The 16,408-nt window shown below is 38.1% G+C and overlaps 1 long non-coding RNA gene across 1 annotated transcript in view; it reads left to right on the top strand.

Annotated features, from left to right (window-relative positions):
• Nucleotides 1-15,001, top strand: part of LOC110214908 (uncharacterized) — an 84,074-nt gene extending 69,073 nt beyond the window's left edge. The window contains exon 3 of the long non-coding RNA XR_002326386.2: nt 14,813-15,001. This is a non-coding gene — a long non-coding RNA (uncharacterized LOC110214908). The remainder of the gene's footprint in view (nt 1-14,812) is intronic.
• Nucleotides 15,002-16,408: the final 1,407 nt, after the last annotated feature.

Genomic DNA, 16,408 nt, shown 5'->3' with positions numbered 1-16,408 from the left:
TCTTTTGTGTGTTGTCTCGCTTCATTAGATTATAAAATCCTGTATTTTTTATTTGTAATTGTGTCCTCATGACACAATGCCTGGCACAAGTAGGCATTTAATAAACATTTGTTAACTAACTACTGTGAATGTGTAACATAGTTCATAATGCATGTATAATATGTTACACAATGATTGACCAGACTGGAAATAACCACTGGGAGTGTCAGCTGAAGGGTTGTTACAGCAAGCCTCTATACTCAGTCGTTTTGGTCTCCATTTTACAGTTAAGGAAACTGAGACAGAAAGAGGTTAAGTGACTTACCCATGGTCTTACAGCAATAAGTATCTGAGGCTGAATTTGAATTCAGATCTTCCTGACTCCAAGGCTAGCATTCTTTTGAATGCTTCACTTAGCTGGCTCATGAACTTAGAATCCATGAATTTTTCACTCAATATTTTGATCATTATATTTCAATATAACTGGATTCCTTTGTAATCTCATATATTTTGTTTTATACACTTAAAAATATTCTGAGAAGAGGTCCATCCTTTCACCACAATACCAAAGGGGTCAATTACACAGAAAAAGGATTAAGAATCCCTGTTTAATCCCTTCCAGTTATACCACTCCTCTCCCCACCTCCCTCCTCACCAAGGGCCATACTTTTCTCTACCTTGTCTTTTAGCTCTAGTTACTCAGCCACCAGTAGAATGTGGTACATTCAGCACCTTTCCTCCTATTTCATAGCATCCATTGGGACATCAATTCTTTTTCTTTGCCCTAGGGTTCCCTCACTGCCTTTAACCACCACCCTACTATGCTGTCTAGATTTATGAGTAGGTCAGTTGCTGTATCTTGAATCATGGCAAGGTTGATCATTAGTAGATGAACAGGGCTTCCATATCGACCCAAACTCTAACCCTAACCTGACAAAATGAATAAAGCCTCCATGTGAGTGGAGCTCCTGCAAGGAGGTCATTTTGGCTATACTGGGAATCTGGCTCAGAGGAGGTGGACTCATATCTGGCTATTTTCATAGATCCAGGCCAGCAATATCAAATTACACAAGTATACAGCACCCACAGCCCCACGCCCCACGCCCCAGTTGTCAGTCCACCAGTCTAATTAAATTAAATTAATTTCCAGAGGAAAGTTTCTCTTCTGGGCTACTACATCACTACGGACCCCCTCTATCCTTTGGAATAAGGCTGTTTCCCACACTGGAGCTCTATTAATTTTATTTGCTGCATTTAATGTGTCAGTTGTTAATATGTCAACTTATTTAAATTCCCTGGGATTATGCCATTGTTCTATAGATTAAGGATCCAGAGGAGGAACAACCGTGTTGGAATTTACTTTGCCGTCACCCAGTTCTTTGGCACTATATTATTCTACAGCCTCTGACACCTGTATTGGTGCCTGCCCCCAGGCTAATTTGATGCTAAAGACTGGGTGGTCTTCTTCCTATTCCTCCAATAAGAGGACTTGCACAGCTGCCCCATCTCAGCTCCTGCCTTTATTTCCTAAGGAGTTGAAGATATATTTTCCCAATCAAATGGGGACCAGCCCTAGGGCCCCTCTTCTATATCCTTTAGGAATTAGGCTTCCCTAATTTTTGTATGAAGAGTAACCAGGAAGCAGCCTTTCTTACAGTGATCCATACTTCCCAATCTTTCTCCTTCAGAATCTACCTCAATTATACCTGTAAGTTTGATTGAACGAGTTTCCTGTCCCCCTAATGAGCTTTACCCCACAAGGTCCATTATTCTTGGGCCAATGGAATTTGAATTCTTACTAGGCTATCCCACCATTCAAGGATTCTCTTCCTCTTAACTACCAGCCTTCCAAAACCATGAAGCCTGCTTGGCAACCAATTGTAACCAGGAACTTCAAACTGTGCTTTTCTCTGGAGCAACCAGGCACTCAGACAGTTTGGGTTCAAAGGGCAACTTTACTCTCAACAGATATAGCAGTAGCGGCATGGAGGATAAAGAGAGAATTCTGTTTCCCACAGCCTTTTTCACTAGAAGGAAACTGTCAATGACCAACCTTTCTCTCAAAGCAGCTCCCACCCCATTAGCTTACCTTAATCTAAAGGGTGAGGGGCCAAGAGAAGGAAGGGCAATTTTCTTATACTCCTTGAGGGGAATGGGAGGGGGGGTCCTCTCCATGTTAGGTAGTTACTTGTTGGAACCTGCACTTAAGTCCCAGGGTATCCATCTGAACTAAGTTGCTTAGTAACCCAAGCTAATGGTCTGAACTGTGGTGTGATCCAATTCCCAGGGAGTCTCATCCAATATGGCTAATTATCATAGAAAAAAAAAAGAAAGAAAGAAAAGAAATTGCTCAGTGGCCAAGCTATTGGTAATAAGTTGCTCTGTACTTAACTGTTAGTCCTTGGACAGCACACTCAGCTTCATATTGGGACCATAATCAAAGCCTTTCCAGCTGGCAAACCTAACATCATAGGATCATAGATTTAGAACTGCAAAGGACCATCAAAAGCCAAATCCCCATTTTACAGAAGAGGAAACTAAGGCATGACATTTTAAATGACTTCTTCAGGGTGGCACAGCTAACAAATATCTGAAGTGGTAATTGAGCCCAGGTCTTCCTGACTCCAAAACCAATGCCCTATCCATGACACCATGCTGCCTATGTTTTCCCTTGTGACTACTCTTTGCAATCACAAAAATGGCTATTAATGTTTCTCCCAAGCCTTTTCTACTCCAAGTTAAATATCCATGACCTCATTACTTATAAGGGTCTTGAAGTGGAGAGGACATCTGTACTTTAAATGAAGCCATTTTGAAGCCACCCAGGGGTCAATTTTTCATGGAAAATATTTGAAAGATAGATAAGTCTTCAAAAATGCAAAATACTTCAGACAGTGTTATTTACCACCCCTACCCTCCAAGGTCAACCAAGAAGACATCAACTACCAATACATGTGAATCTTGTCTCATCTTTATAAAACCTTCATGAAAATTCTCTATGTGTATATCAAGAGTATCCTCAATAAAAATGAAATCCAAGCTTGGCTCCTGGGATCTTTACTGGACACTATTGCTACAAGAGATGTCAGTCTCCAGAAATAGATAATAAATGCTGGCCAAGAGTTCTCCCATTTGCAGATGTCTTTTGAACTTACCTTGGAGAATTCTGGGAAGAAAAAGCTGGCAGATCTTCCAGGTTGCTCATCTGCTTGGAAGGAAGAATGAACAGTGCTGAGTGGTACAGCCAGTTTCTGTGCACTGCTCCCTTGTCTCATTCCTCTCAAGACTTTCATGAGTTATTCGTGCTGGTCAGTGGCAATCAGAACTGATGGGATGCTAAATAACCTTCCTTTACATTTTTCCCCATTATTTCCTTTGATATTTTTCATTTTTTGTTTTTACAAATGAATTTTGTTATTATTTTTTCTAATGCAGTAAAAAAAAATTGGTAGTTTAATTGGGATGGCATTATTTTGGTAAAATTGTCATTTTTATTATATTGGCCCTGAGTACCCATGAACAATTAATATTTCTCCAATTATTTAAATCTGATTTTATTTGTATAAAAAGTTTTTTATAATTTTGTTTATATAGTTCCTGGGTTTGTTTTGGCAGGTATAAGCCCAAGTATTTTATATTGTCTGGAATTATTTTAAATGGGGTATTCCTTAGTATCTCTTCTTGCAGAGTTTTGTTTGGGACATATAGGAATCCTGATGATTTATGTGGATTTCCTTTATATCCTGCTACTTTGCTAAAATTATTAATTGTTTCAACTAACTTTTTAGTTGAGTTTTTGGGATTTTCCAAGTATATCATCATATTGTCTGCACAAAGCATTAAACTTTATCAAAAGCTTTTTCTGCATCTATTGATGTAATCACTTTTAAAACTTTTATTATTGATGTAATCAATTATGTTAATAATTTTTCTTATGTTAAATCTTCCCTGTATTCATGGTATAAATTCCACTTGATCATAACATATAAAATGTATAAAAACAATAACATATTGTTGTAATCTTTTAGCTAGTATTTTATTTAGGATTTTTACATCCATATTCATTAAAGAAATTAGTCCATAATTTTCTTTTTCTGTTTTTACTCTTCCTGGTCTAGGTAGCAGTACCATATTTATTTCATAAAAGCAGTCTGGTAGGATCCCTTCTTTACCTATTATTCACTATAATAGGATCTTCACTGTAGGCCCTTCTTTACTTCCTGCCCAGTTTGGGAAGAAATAGGTAGAAGAGGAGACAGAGGTTTGACCTTGGCTACACCCAAAAGTTGTCATTGTTTGTTTATGTTGTTTGCTCCTGATATTGTCCTATGTCTGATTATAAACAAAGAAAAAAAAAGCAGTGGCCACCTGTATGATTAACACTGTCAGGAGGTAGAGATTCGGGAAAAGCCTTTGACCCTTTAAAGCACTCTTTCTACTTCACTGCGAGCTAAGATGCAACAGGAGAGGTGGACTCACTGGTCCCATTTAGATTTTCACAATGCAAGAGAAACGTATCATAATCATACCCCTTGATGAATGAAGAACTTTAACTGATGTGTCCCTGGGCCCAATGAAGATATAAGCCTTCAATGAGCTCTTACTCCCTAGTTCATATGTTATAATTTAGAGCTGGAGCACTCCTCTACCCATGAGTCCTAGGGGCAAAATGGAAAACATCTACTACAAGTGAGGCTGCTCTATATACAAGAAACACCATGGGATGCCTAGACATCCTTTACACAAATTTGAGGAGGTAACAGGTTTTACTAAAAATTATCTGCAGCAGTCTGGATCTAGCACTGGATGACAAAGAAGCAAAGTATGGTCACTATCTTGTAGCACTTGAAGCTGTTGAAGAAATATTATTTTATTGCTTTTTTTAAAATTCATGTTCTGGCTCAAGAAAAAAAGCTTAATGCCTTAATAGTAAGGATGAAGATTTACACTGTGATTTTGCTTGCTTAATAGTCAAATACCTGGTACACAAATCTTCAGAGGAAAAAAAAATAAGAGAAAAAGTCATTAATGCTATTGGAATAGAACAGGAGTTCTTGATTTGCTCTGCATGTGAAGCTGATGGATATGAATTATACTTTAACAAAGTAGACATTAAATTTGTAGCAGAGAGACAAGTTGGAACTGGGTTTTTACAAGATTATGAAAGCAGAAAATCCATTTGACTTCATGTAGAGTATTTCATTTGATGAGAAAACTAACTTCTTTGAGAAAAAATTAGGAAAATATCAGAAGATAGGACTGATGGCCAGCCCAACTGACAATTCCCTTTTCTCTGTAAGCAGATTTTAAAATAAAATTGAAGACATGCTCTTATTTAGCTGAATTTTGGTCTTCACCAGAAAAAAAAAAAGTTACTTTTAAAGCTATGCTAGGAAATTTCCATTATTGATGTTTTTTATAATGTTCTAATACGGTGATTTCAGGGGGAAAACTTGTTTAATATTGTTTGGGATGTGGTGGCACATGAGACATAAACAACTCATATTTATGATAAGTCTGAAAATGAAAGTGCTAATACTTTTGCAAGCAAGTTGATCTATAATATAATACAATAAACATTTATTAAGCACTTACCATGTGCCAGGTACTGTGCTAAGTGGTAAGGATACAAATAAGAAAAAAGAGACAATCCCTGTCCTCAAGAAGCTTACAATCTAATAGGGGAAAATAACATGCAAAAAGAATTTGAAAAGTGGAAGGCGGAGTGGAAAGAAGAAGGTATCTGGCACAGGGGCACAATGATGGTGAAGTCAAATCCCAAGAGTGCTACTGGTGAGAAATGAAAAGTTGGCTGCGCTTTTGAACCCTCTTTAAATGGAGACTTTGGACCTCATACCTATTAGATTGGCTAATAGGACAGAAAAAGTAAATGACAAATGTTTGAGGGGATATAGGAAAAATGAGACATTAATGCATTGTGATGGAGTTGTGAACTGATTCAACCATTCTGTAGAGCAATTTGGAACTATGCCCAAAGGGCTATAAACCAGGCATACCCTTTGATCTAGCAATACCACTACTAGGCCTGTATCCCAAAAGAGATAAAAAACAAAAAGGAAAAGGACCTATATGTACAGAAGTATTTATAGCGCTCTTTACTGGGGGCAAAGAATTAGAAATTGAGAGTTGCCCATCAATTGGGGAATAGCTGAACAAGTTGTGTTATGTGATTATGGAATACTATTGTACTTACTATAAGAAATGATGAGCAGGTTGCTCTCAGGAAAACCTGGAAAGACTTGCATGGATCAATGCAAAGTGAAATGTACTGTGTACAAAGTAACAGCAATATTGTAAGATGATCAGCTGTGAATGACTTAGCTGTTCTCAGCAATACATAGATCCAAGACAACTCTGAAGAACTTATGATGAAAATTTATATCTATTCCCAGAGAAGGAACTGATGGTGTCTGAATACAGATTGAAGCATACTTTGTTTTGCTTTCTTTACTTTTCTTGAGTTTTTTGTCTATGTTTTCTTTCACAACATGACTATTATGGATATCTTTTGCATGACTATGCATGTATAACCTGTATCGAATTGCTTGCCTTCTCAATGAGGAGGTGGGGAGAGAGGGAGGAAAAGAGAGAATTTAGAACTCAAAGTTTTAAAAACAAATGTTAAAAATTGTTTTTACATGTAACTGGGGAAAAATAAAATACTAAATGAAGCATAAAAAAAAATAAATGGAGACTTTGGAAGGGGACCCGCATGACAGGACACAGAGGCCTTCATGTTAGGCAACCTGGAGATACTCCAAAGGCCCTTCAAGATGCCTCCAACTTAGATGAACTGGGCGTGCTCAGACAAGTCCAGGTTACAAAAGTATTTCTTAAGTGCTTATTATGTGCCCAAAACCATGCTAAATGCTGGGGATAAATACAAGCAATCCAGATAGTACCTGCCCTCAGGAAGCTTACACTCTGATGGAGGAAGGCCACACATAAAAGTTGAGCTGGAAAGGCTGAGGGATGAGGTAGTGGAAGGGACACATAGTAGTGTGATGTGGAGACTTCCAGGAAGTGGTTTGGAGATTCGGCTCCCAGCAAGGTAAGGAAAAATCTTACCTATTAGAGCCAGGGACAGAATCTAAGTTTGCAAAGGAGGAAAGGAAAAGAGGAGGAGAATAAATACAACATCATCATTTCTTATAGGATAATAGTATTCCATCATAATTACGCACCACAACTTGTTCAGCCAATCCCTAACTGATAGGCAACTCTCAATTTCTAATTCTTTGCCCTGAGAAAAGAGCACTATAAATATTTTTGTACATATAGGTCCTTTTCCTTTTTGTTTTTTATCTCTTTTGGGATACAGGCCTAGTAGTGCTAGCCCTTTGGGCATAGTTCCAAATTGCTCTACAGAATGGTTGAATCAGAGTGAAGGCAAGGTGTAGGTAAGATAGTCACCAGGAAATGAAAGAGGGGTGAATCATTTGTGATCTCTATGTCTGTACCCCTCTATGTATGCCCCTTAGCAACACACATTCCTAACACCTAAGCACTTCTACATATGTCTCTGATGCATGTCCACACTGCCCATTAATGTTATACGTACTTTAGGAACAGTGCGTCCTAGGTTTTTGAGTAAAATATTTTATCACTACTTTTTTTTTTTTACACAATCAGGGTTAAGTGACTTGCCCAGGACTGCACAGTTAGTAAGTGTCTGAGGCCAGATTTGAACTCAGGTCCTCCTGACTCCAAGGCTGGTGCTCTATCCACTGCACCACCTGGCTGCCCCATCACTACTTCTGTACATGAATTTGTTAAATAACTTTGTTTTGAATTAATTTGTCTTTTCTGAAAGTCCTTTAAAGACAATCACATTAATGGATGCTCATGAGCTATGGTTTTAGAAAATGTGGACCCACACCTCCTAAACCTAGGGTAGTTATTCCTTGAGTAGACACAGCCTATGAATTGTGGGAGGGAGACGTGCTTAGGGTACTACAGTGACTATAGTCAGTCAAAAAACATTTATTAAGTACCTACTATGTGCCAATCACTGTGTTGTCTTGGGGATATAAAGAAAGGTAAAAGGTAGTCCTTGCTCTCAAGAAGTTCGCAGTTTAATAAGGGAACAACATGCAAACAACTATAAATAAGCAAGCTATATGTAGGATAAATTGAAAATAATCAATAGAGTGAAGGTAATAGAATTAAAGAAGAGTGGGTAGGATTGTATCTGGGACTTGAATGAAACCATAGAAGGAAGGAGTGGAGACGAGGAAGGAGAGCCTTCCAGCCATGGAGACGGACGACGAAAATTCCCAGAGTCAAGTGATGCAGTGTTTTGTTGGAGGAACAGTAAGGAGACAAATGTCACTGGATGACACAGTACATGAGGGTGAGGGAAAATAAGGCCTAAGAAGACTGGTGGGGGGGTAGTATTAGTTGGCAGGGTGAGGGGGGAATAGGTAATGAAGGGCTTTGAATACCAAATAGAGAATTGTGTATTTGACCCTGGAGGTGACAGGGAGCTGCTGGAGTTTATTGAGTAGGAGGTGACATGGTCAGGCATGCACTTTAAGAAGATCATTTTGACAGATGAGTGGAGGATGGACTGCAGTGGGGAGAGACTTGTGGCAAGCAGACCAGTCAGAAAGCTATTACAATGAAATTAAAAGACACTTGCACCTTGGAAGGAAAGCTATGGCAAATCTGGACAGCATGGTAAAAAGCAGAGACATCGTCCTGCTGACAAAGGTCCGTATAGTTGAAGCTACGGTTTTTCCAATAGTAATGTATGGCTGTGAGAGTTGGACTATAAGGAAAGCTGAGCACCACAGAATTGATGCTTTTAAACTGTTGGTGCTGGAGAAGACTTTTGAGAATGTCTTGGTAAGCAAGGAGATCAAATCAGTCAATACTTAAAAAGTAAATTCAGGCTATTCACTGGAAGGTCAAATACTGAAACTGAATTTTAAATATTTTGGCCACATCATGAGAAGATGGGACTCAGAAAAGATACTGATGTTGGGAAAGATTGAAGGCAAAAGGAGAAAGGGACATCAGAGGATCAGACGGATAAATAGTATCATGGAAATAATGAACATGAACTTGGACAGACTTCGAGAGATAGTAGAGGATAGAAGTGCCTGATGTGCTATGGTGTATGGAGTCACAAAGAATCAGACATGACTGACTGAACAACAACAACAACAAAAACCCCTTTAAAGTATTAAGTAAACATCTTTTATTATTATTATTGTCCAGGTTAAGCCTCCCCGGGTTCTCCAAATGTACTCTTAGAGCATGGTTTCACATGCTAACCACCATTCTAGACACCTAAATGCATTATTGCTTGTCAGCACTCTTTCTAAAATGTGCTGCTCAGAACGGGATACAAATGTCAATGATGGTCTGACCAAGACAGTTGAAGAACTGGTGAGTACTCCTCTTCCCCTTTGCCAATCAATTTATAATCTAATTTAACACAGTCAACAGTTCAATGCCAGTACTAAATACACACACACAGAAGTACTATAGCCTAAAACTGCAGGAAATATTCTTATGATCAGTTATCCTTTTTAATATTTGTTATTCATAATAATCTTCATTGGCCATAACTTCCATGAGACATTTTCCAAAATACCTTGAGCCATATAGATTTCTCTAACAATTCCAAACTCTTCTGGAACTTAAAGCATGCCATTTACTGTATGGATACAAAGGGTATAAGGCATATCTCTTTCCCTCAAAGAACTAACTTTCTAGGTATACAATAATTTATTTATTTATTAAATAATTTTGGAATAATAGGTAAAGAAGGGATTCTATCAAATTCCTTTTATGAAACAAATATGATACTGGTACCTAAACCAGGAAGAATAAAAACAGAAAAAGAAAATTATAGACCAATTTCTTTAATGAATATGGATGCAAAAATCCTAAATAAAATACTAGCTAAAAGATTACAACAATATATTAAAAAGATTATGCATTATGATCAAGTGGGATTTATACTAGGAATCCAGGGATGGTTTAACATAACTGTTAACGCAACTGATTACATCAATAATAAAAGTTTAAAAAATCATGATTATATCCATAGATACAGAAAAAAAACTTTTGATAAACTTCAACACTCATTTGTATTAAAAGCACTTGAAAATATTGGCATAAATGGATTTTTACTTAAATTGATAAAAAGCATTTATCTAAAACCATCAGCAAGCATTACTTATAATGGGGATAAACTAGAAGCCTTCCTAGTAAGATCAGGTGTGAAACAAGGATGTTCATTATACCAATACTATTCAATATTATATTGGAAATCCTAGCAATAGCAATAAGGAAAAAAAAAGAAATAGAAAGAATCAGAATAGGGAATGAGGTAATAATACTATCTCTTTTTGTAGATGACATACTTGGAAAACCCCAAAGATTCAACTAAAATGTTAGTTGAAACAATTGATAATTTTAGCAAAGTAGCAGGATATAAAAGAAATCCACATAAATAATCAGCATTCCTATATGTCACAAACAAAACTCTGCAAGAAAAGATAGTAAAATATACCCCATTTAAAATAACTCTAGATAATATAAAATATCTGTGAGTATATCTGCCAAAACAAACCCAGGAACTATATAAATGAAATTGTAAAAAACTTTTTATACAAATAAAATTGTATTTAAGTGATTGGAGAAATATTAATTGTTCATGGTATGCAGGGCCAATATAATAAAAATCACAATTTTAGCAAAACTAATTTATATATCTAAAGCCATCCCAATTAAATTGTCCAAATTTTTTTTACTAAATTAGAAAAAATAGTAAATTCATTTGGAAAACAAAAAGCCAAGAATATCAAAGGAAGTAATGAAAAAAATGTAAAGGAAGGAGGTTTAGCAGCACTAGATTTAAAACTATATTATAAGTTAGTAGTTATCAAAACTATCTGGAACTGGCTAAGAAACAGAAAGGTAAATCAATGGAATAGAGTAGACATACAATTTATAGCAACAAATGAACATCATAACCTCATATTTGACAACTGTAAAGACTTAAGATTTTGGGATAAGAATTGATTATTTGGTAAAAATTGTTGGGAAAACTGGAAAGCAATATGGCAGAACCTCGGCGTAGACTAATATCTTATGCCACTTACCAAGATAAGGTCAAAATGGATACACTACCTGGATATAAAGAGAGATTTTACAAGAAAATTAGAAGAAAATGGAACATATTACTTATCAGACTTATGGAAAGGTAAACAATTTATGAATAAACAAGAGATAAAGAAGAAAGTTAGGTGTAAAATGGATAATTTTGATTATATCAAATTTAAAAGTTTTTGTACAAATAAAACAAATGTAACCAAGATCAGAAGGAAAGCAGAAAATTGGGGGGGAAATTTTACGGACAGTTTATCAGATAAAGGTTATTTTATAACTAAAGGATTGGCTAAAATAATAGGAAGGAAAAGTGACAAATGTTGGAAAGGCTGTGGAAAAATTGGGACACTAATTCAATGTTGGTGGAATTGTGAACTGATCTAACCATTTCAGAGAGCAATCTGGAATTATGCCCAAAGAATTATTAAAATACCTATACCCTTTGATCCAGCAATACAACTACTTAGTCTATCTCTGAAGATAATTAGGAAAAAAGGAAAAGAACTTATATGTTCTGAAATGTTTATAGCAGTTCTCTTTGTGGTGCCAAAGAACTGGAAATTGCAGGGATATCCATCAATTGGGGAACGGCTGAACAAGTTTTGGTATATGATTGTGATGAAATACTACTGTGCTATAAGAAATGATAAGCTCAATAATTTTAGAAAAACATAGAAAGCAATTAATTAATGAAGAGAGAAACGAGCAGAACCAAGTGAACCTTATATACAGTAACAGTAATATTATTTTAAGAATGACTTTGAATGAATAAGTTATTTTGACTATTATAAATACACAAATTAACTATAAAGGACATATGAAAGAAGACACTGTCAGCATCCAGAGAAAGAACTGATAAATAAAAGTATGTATAGAATAATTTTACATATATATACCTATTTGTGTCTAATGGTAGCCATCTCTGGGGGAGAAGGGGCAGGGAGAGAAGAAAAAAAAGAAATTTACGTGATAATTTTGTTGTATATCTGAAAGGAATAGCAAGTTATGCATTGATTTGCAATTTCATATATAGTCATCTTTGTTATTGTACTGTTATTGAAATGCTTGTTTTATTCCATAAATTGAAAAAAAAATTAACAAAAAAAAAGAAGTGATGACGGGCAGGCAGGTGGTGCAATGAACAGAGCACTAGCCCTGGAGTCAGGAAGACCTGAGTTCAAAGCCAGCTTCAGACAATTAGTAGCTGTGTGACCCTGGATAAGTCACTTAACCCCAATTGCCAGGGAGGAGGAGGAGGAGGAGGAGGAGGAGGAGGAGGAGGAGGAGGAGAAGAAGGAGAAGAAGAAGAAGAAGAAGAAGAAGAAGAAGAAGAAGAAGAAGAAGAAGAAGAAGAAGAAGAAGAAGAAGAAGAAGAAGAAGAAGAAGAAAGTGTATTTCTTACGTTATTATCCTGCTCTTCAAAAACCCACAAACCTTTGCTCACATATGCTTTGTAGACTTCACATTTTTCAGCAGGGAGAATTACTAAAGCTTGTATGTGCCTAGAGAAAATTATATGGTGACTTGATGAACAAATTGTTCATCTCTAATTTTGGTGTCAGACTCAAATAGAAATGAGGCCACTAACACGTATAGCCATATATTGACTTAGAAAACCATGGGCCCACCCCTCCAGAAGAGGGGTGGAGCCCGTTTCTGGCCAGAAATGTCTAAATCCTCTGAACTTTCTCTGTAATAAATTTTCTTGATACTAAATTTTTGGTGTCAAGCCTATTTCTAACAATTTGGCGCCCAATGTGGGGCTCGATCTAGACTTCGGAGTGGACAGGGTAAGACATCCCGGGAAGAGCGCTTCCGCTGTATTTCAGTGGTCTCGGTGAATTGAGCCTTTCCCAACTGAACTCCTGATCTTGGACCATGTGGGAGAAGTCCAGGGGACTGGGGAAGCTGCCAGCAGACCACAAGAGCCAATATATTGGGCAAAGGAGTTTTGTGAGGTGGAACTCTTACTGATTAAGTGTCCCATTGAAGACACCTCTGGACTAAAGAAATTAGTCTAAATCCAGGTGTGGTTAACAACGAACTGATTGAGCTACTGACCCATAACGTCAGCAACCTGCAAAGAGGTTTGTGAGCTGTACCTATTATGAGCTGCAAGAAGGTGTTCTCATGGGAAGATCGGGAGAACGACTTTTCTGCATGGCTGAGGAGAGTGGATACAAGAAGAAGGATCTCTGCAGGAGGAGAGTCTGCTGGACACAGTTTGAACAGCACTTAGACAAGAAGACTTCACCGGATGATGTCCAGAGTGTCAGACAGCGGTATGAGAAGAGAGTTCTGAAGCTTTAAATGGACAATTTATCATTACTTTTGCGTCTCTGTATCTGTACTTAATAAGGGGACTGCCCCCTTTTTAATTTGTCAATGCGTCGGTCAACTCTTCCCTTTCTTCTCTCATTTTGTTTTAAGTCCCCAAAATCCCTTGATGAAATGTTGCCCAGCAGCACAGTCCCAGGTAGAAACATCACTAAGGCATTGAAAGTGATGGTTAGAATCAGGTGGAGGTAGGATGATGACTGAGAGAGTTAATGATCATTCCTCCTCCTCTGATGAAAAATGCTAACTAATGTTAAAATGCTTTGAGGAAAGACAACAGGAACAAAAAGTGTGGAAACATAATTCTTATTGAGAAGAAGAGGAGGGAGTTGTTAGAGTTAGAAGGGCTTACGTTTCCACAGGTAGAATAATGCAGAGATTTAAAGAACAACAGCTCCAGGAAGTAGTACACTGCAGGTGGGCTCGGGCTTAGCCAATAAAAAGTAAGTGGATTGTTCCAAAAAGATCCCAAAATCAAGATAAGGGTCGAGCCAGCTCAGACCAGTTAGGGTCAATCTGAGGACACCTGAAAAATGTTAGTGCGCCTGCCTAATGAGCTTCATTACTATTATCTGACACACCCTGCATAAAATTAGAGCCTCATTAACGAGTCATGGGACGTATGACCAAGGGAGGGGAACATATTTGAACATATCAAGGAGAAACATGTAAGGAAAGGTGTAACCTGAGAAGGATTGGCCCAATCCCAGCCTGGGAGGTTTCGTGCCGAATTCAACTGCATAAAAGCACACTTTCCCTTGCACTCAGGGCCCACCCTCCTGAATAGGGATGGAGCCCGCTTCTGGCCAGAAATGTCTAAATCCTCTGGGCTTTCTTTATAATAAATTTTTTTGATATTTAAAAAAAAAAAAGAAAAGAAAAGAAAAAGAAAACCACATTAGCATTATCTACTCTAACCCAGGCTTGTCTGTGCATGCCCACTTCTCCTAACACGGAGGCACCCTGAGGGGCCTTTGGAACATACCCAGATTTCCTAACATGTAGTCCCTTACCATGTTGGGGAGGGGTGTAACCTTCTTTGATTGGCTACCTGAATCTTTAGAACTGGTGAGACTGAGCCCTTCACCCTCTCTTTTCTGTTCCTTTCCCTTTTGGTCACTCTTACCTGCTGTGTCCAGAGAGTGAAGATCACCCAGGTCATCTGTAGCATGGGTGATGTGAATTGAATGAGAGAGAGAGAGAGAGAGAGAGAGAGAGAGAGAGAGAGAGAGAGAGAGAGAGAGAGAGAGAGAGGAAGGACTTCCTTCTGCTCTTCCCTCTTTAACCCTAGCTCTGTAAAACGGGCATGGAGGTGTTTGGTCACTTCTGTGTTGTTTGTCCTCCGTTTCAGGTCCTGGAGATGTTCTCCACAGGAGATCTATAGGAGCTGGATTCCTGATGACCTGGAAGCCAGGATTGCAGCGGGATGGTGCAACCAGGCGGCTCAGCACAGAAGGCCTGAAAAGCCAGGATTTCTTGGACTCCAGCCCAAGGGTGGGTTTTGGGCTTGGAACTGGGGCTGTACTCTATGGGAAATAAGCTAAGCGAATAAACTTAATCCCTTTCCCCTCCCTAAAGACTGAGGTGTTACAAAAGGGGCAAGGGAATTATGCCTCCCATGTGTTTGTATAGTTGTGGACCATATTTTTTAAAGTAACTATTTCCTTATAAAAGCTAATCTGACTGTTAGTGGTAATGGAACTGGAGCTCAGGGAACTCCACACACACACACACACACACACACACACACACACACACACACACACACACACACACACACGCACACACGGAGGGGAGTGCCATTTTCAGAGAGCCTGGATACCACCACTACCTCCAATCCCCTTAAGGTCTGGAAGAACCCTGGGGAAAGGATGAAATGTAATCTGCCTGGCCTTCAGGTACTGAAGGGGGCCAGGGTGACTAGTGTTACACTACATTATATTGTATTTTTTACTTATTTTGTCTAGTATTTCCCAATTACATTTTAATCTGTGTTGGGCTGCACCTCAGGAGTGTTGCAGATGCCGCTGTATGTTTGACACCTCTGATCTTTTTTTTTTCAAGAACAATGTTTTTAATAGCATACCAAGTGTTCATAATCTCTAAGCTACGTGGGTGAAAAGCTTGCAACATATAGAGACCTAGGGGAAAGAATCATGTGGGAACAGCCTGAGGAACATGCCATCCTCACAGTCCTGCTTCCTCCTAGAATTGTCCTAAAGATGTATTCTTTACTTTTTAAAATTTGTTTTATTAATTTATTTTGATTTATCAACAATCACTTCCATATGCTTTTGAGTTTAAAATTTTTCTCCCTCTTCCTCCCCACCACTCTCCCCAAGACAGCGCACAATCTGATATAGGCTATACAATTACATTACTGTTAAACATATTTTCCATTAGTGATGTTGTAAGTAAAAATTAAGACCAATAGGAGGAATCATCAGAAAGAGGAAACAAAACTCAACAGAAGAGAAAAAAAAAGATAGCAATTCAACTTCCATAGTTCTTTCTTTGGATGTGGATGGCATTTGCCATCATGAGGCCTCTGGAGATGTCTTAGATCCTTGTAATGCTGAGAAGGGTTCAGTTTATCGATATCAGTCATCCACAATGTGGCTGTTATTGTGTACAAAGTTCTCTTGGTTCTTCTCACTTCACTCAGCAGACACCTCTGATCTTTAAGAGCTCAATAAATGTTTACTGGATAACTAATTAAATGAATCCTGAATCCAGCTTTCCACTGCCTCACCACCAGACCAGACCCAGAAAAACCCACCCCTTACCCTCCCAACCCCTGCCCCCAACTTCAAAACTCCTCAGAACCTCTAGCTCACAATATAATAATGAGATCAACTCTGAGTCCTGGGCTGCTAGATCTGCTCATGGGAAGGGTGTGACTCTTCTATGTCTACTGTTCTATGGCTAACAAACTTTCCCCTACACG

This window comes from Phascolarctos cinereus, unplaced genomic scaffold, assembly GCF_003287225.1.
Source record: "Phascolarctos cinereus isolate Bilbo 61053 unplaced genomic scaffold, phaCin_HiC Scaffold_726;HRSCAF=1367, whole genome shotgun sequence".
Classification (NCBI taxonomy): Eukaryota; Metazoa; Chordata; class Mammalia; order Diprotodontia; family Phascolarctidae; genus Phascolarctos; species Phascolarctos cinereus.
The sequence above is the reverse complement of the archived record's forward strand: the minus strand, read 5'-3'. Positions and strand labels throughout refer to the sequence as shown.